Source organism: Oncorhynchus gorbuscha, unplaced genomic scaffold (assembly GCF_021184085.1).
Source record: "Oncorhynchus gorbuscha isolate QuinsamMale2020 ecotype Even-year unplaced genomic scaffold, OgorEven_v1.0 Un_scaffold_9778, whole genome shotgun sequence".
NCBI classification, from domain to species: domain Eukaryota; kingdom Metazoa; phylum Chordata; class Actinopteri; order Salmoniformes; family Salmonidae; genus Oncorhynchus; species Oncorhynchus gorbuscha.
Genome location: NW_025752673.1, coordinates 1 through 3,426, shown reverse-complemented (window position 1 = coordinate 3,426; position 3,426 = coordinate 1). Strand labels below are relative to the sequence as shown.

At 50.1% G+C, this 3,426-nt stretch overlaps 1 long non-coding RNA gene across 1 annotated transcript; it reads left to right on the top strand.

Annotated features, from left to right (window-relative positions):
• Positions 1 to 271: 271 nt before the first annotated feature.
• On the top strand, positions 272 to 2,764 carry LOC124030187. The gene is made up of 3 exons (XR_006837917.1): positions 272 to 374; positions 1,176 to 1,314; positions 2,724 to 2,764. It is a non-coding gene; the product is annotated as an uncharacterized LOC124030187 (long non-coding RNA).
• Positions 2,765 to 3,426: the final 662 nt, after the last annotated feature.

The window sequence follows — 3,426 nt, the reverse complement described above, 5'->3', positions numbered from 1 at the left end:
AGACGTGTTGTTGGGATAATGTTGTGTTGGGAGTTTCATCATGTTATTCAACTTAGGGTTGAGGTTTCATTAGACGGGAACCATGCCCACTGATCTCCATCTCAGCACCTTAACGGTAGTGTGGCGCTGTTTCCAGGTGGAAGTACAGTATGAACAGCATCCTGGACGTTCACATCAGACGTTTCAACCAGATGTGGTCGTGGTCCAACATCCGGGCACCGCCACACTCTGAAGACCTACAGGGCAGCCTACAAGGCCAAACTACTGACACCACAGGGAAAACTCAGAGAGGACCAAGAGAAGCAGATACAGGACCTGAGAAGAGCCTGGATGTCTTCAACATCACGTTGGCCCGGCAACAAGCACAGATGGAGGTTTGTCTAATATCTGTTGTCGCCGGTAACCAGGAGGCATCTACAGTATACTACTGGGGTTTACAACCAGGTCAATGGGGGTTTTGTGGAGGTTCTCCCCATGGACCTGTGTCTGAACTATCTCTATCTCCCTCCCTCCTCCTATCTCTCTCCCTCCCATCTCCCTCCCATCTCCCTCCCTCCTCCCATCTCCCTCCCATCTCCCCTCCCTCCTCCCATCTCCCTCCCATCTCCCTCCCTCCTCCCATCTCCCTCCCATCTCCCTCCCTCTTCCCATCTCCCTCCCTCCTCCTGTCTGTCTCTCTCCTGTCTCTCCCTTCCCTTCATCCTCCTGTCTCTCCCTCTCCCCTCCCTCCCTCCTCTGTCTCCCCTCCCTCCTCCTGTCTCTCTCTCCCTCCTCCTGTCTCTCCTCCTCCTCCTGTCTCTCTCTCCCTCCTCCTGTCTCTCCTCCCTCCTCCTGTCTCTCTCTCTCCTCCTCCTGTCTCTCTCTCCCTCCTCCTGTCTCTCTCTCCCTCCTCCTGTCTCTCTCTCCCTCCTCCTGTCTCTCTCTCCTCCTCCTGTCTCTCTCTCCCTCCTCCTGTCTCTCTCTCCTCCCTCCTCCTGTCTCTCTCTCCCTCTCCTGTCTCTCTCTCCCTGCCCTGTCTCTCTCTCCCTCCTCCTGTCTCTCTCTCCCTCCTCCTGTCTCTCTCTCCCTCCTCCTGTCTCTCTCTCCCTCCTCCGGTCTCTCTCTCCCTCCTCCTGTCTCTCCCTCCCTCCTCCTCTCTCTCCCTCCCTCCTCCTCTCTCCCCCTCCCTCCTCTAGGTGATCCGGTCAGGGCAGAAGGTGGTAGCTAAGAAGGCTGTGGCCGGCCAGAAGCAGGGAGGAGGGTTTTTCAGCAGCTTCTTTGGAAGGAAGGAAGGGAAGAAGAAAGAGCAGGAACAGGAAACCCAGGAGGAAGAGGGTGAGAACTCCTCAGTTACCACACAGACACACACACAATCAGGAACAGGTAACCAATGAACAGGCCACTCTTGTTAGTCTCAAGATACTAACAAACTAACAACCAGCTAACCCTCAAGAGACTAACGACCAGCTAACCCTCAAGAGACTAACAAACTAACGACCAGCTAACCCTCAAGAGACTAACAAACTAACGACCAGCTAACCCTCGAGACTAACGACCAGCTAACCCTCAAGAGACTAACGACCAGCTAACCCTCAAGAGACTAACCCTCACCAGCTAACCCTCAAGAGACTAACGACCAGCTAACCTCAAGAGACTAACGACCAGCTAACCCTCAAGAGACTAACAAGCTAACCCTCAAGAGACTAACGACCAGCTAACCCTCAAGAGACTAACAAACTAACGACCAGCTAACCCTCGAGACTAACAAACTAACGACCAGCTAACCCTCGAGACTAACGACCAGCTAACCCTCGAGACTAACGACCAGCTAACCCTCAAGAGACTAACAAACTAACGACCAGCTAACCCTCAAGAGACTAACAAACTAACGACCAGCTAACCCTCAAGAGACTAACAAACTAACGACCAGCTAACCCTCAAGAGACTAACAAACTAACGACCAGCTAACCCTCAAGAGACTAACGACCAGCTAACCCTCAAGAGACTAACAAACTAACGACCAGCTAACCCTCGAGACTAACAAACTAACGACCAGCTAACCCTCAAGAGACTAACGACCAGCTAACCTCAAGAGACTAACAAACTAACAACCAGCTAACCCTCAAGAGACTAACAACCAGCTAACCCTCAAGAGATTAACAAAACTAACGACCAGCTAACCTCGAGACAAACTAACGACCAGCTAACCTCAAGAGACTAACAAACTAATGACCAGCTAACCCTCAAGATACTAACAAACTAATGACCAGCTAACCTCAAGATACTAACAAACTAATGACCAGCTAACCCTCAAGATACTAACAAACTAATGACCAGCTAACCCTCAAGATACGAACAAACTAATGACCAGCTAACCTCAAGATACTAACAAACTAACGACCAGCTAACCCTCGAGACAAATTAACGACCAGCTAACCCTCAAGAGACTAACGACCAGCATTCTCTATCCTCTGTCCTCAATGAGAGATACAGTGCATTGTGTTTTAGACTTGGAGTTCTGATCTCAGAGCAGGTCCACTTTGTCCATATAACCTTATACATTATAACGTAAAGGTTAAACTGATGTTAGATCAGCCCCTCCTACTCTGAGACATGATGAATACGGCGGTCCTGATCGTCCTCACGTGGAACCTTGAGAACACCAGGGAACACATTGATTGGTGTTCTGTTTTGTTTGGCCATCATTGATTGGTGTTCCTCATGTTTAACCCTCCTTTTTCTAGGTACAGGCATTGAAGAGTTGATGTCTGCTGATGAGAAGAGCTAAACTCTACACGGCCATCGGATACAGTGGTAGTTCTCACAACCTGGCCTTACCCAAGCAGGTATGTCTCTGTGTCTGTCCTCTGTGTCGGTACTGACAGCTCCTGAGAAACAAAGCCCGTTTACACCTGTCTGTTTCTGTGTCGGTACTGACGGCTCCCTGGAGAAACAAAGCCCGTTTACACCTGTGTCTGTTTCTGTGTCGGGGTACTGACAGCTCCCTGAGAAACAAAGCCCGTTTTACACCTGTGTCTGTTTCTGTGTCGGTACTGACAGCTCCCTGAGAAACAAAGCCCGTTTACACCTGTGCCTCTCTCTCTCTGTGTGTGTGTGTTTTATTCCCCTGTATGCCTCTGTGTGTGTGTGTGTGTGTGTTTATTCCCTGTATGCCTCTCTGTGTGTGTGTGTGTGTGTTTATTCCCCTGTATGCCTCTCTGTGTGTGTGTGTGTGTGTGTTTATTCTCCTGTGTGCCTCTCTGTGTGTGTGTGTGTTTATTCCCCTGTATGCCTCGTGTGTGTGTGTGTGTTTATTCTCCTGTGTGCCTCTCTCTGTGTGTGTGTGTTTATTCTCCTGTGTGCCTCTCTGTGTGTGTGTGTGTTTATTCTCCTGTGTGCCTCTCTGTGTGTGTGTTTATTCCCCTGTATGCCTTGTGTTGCTCCTGT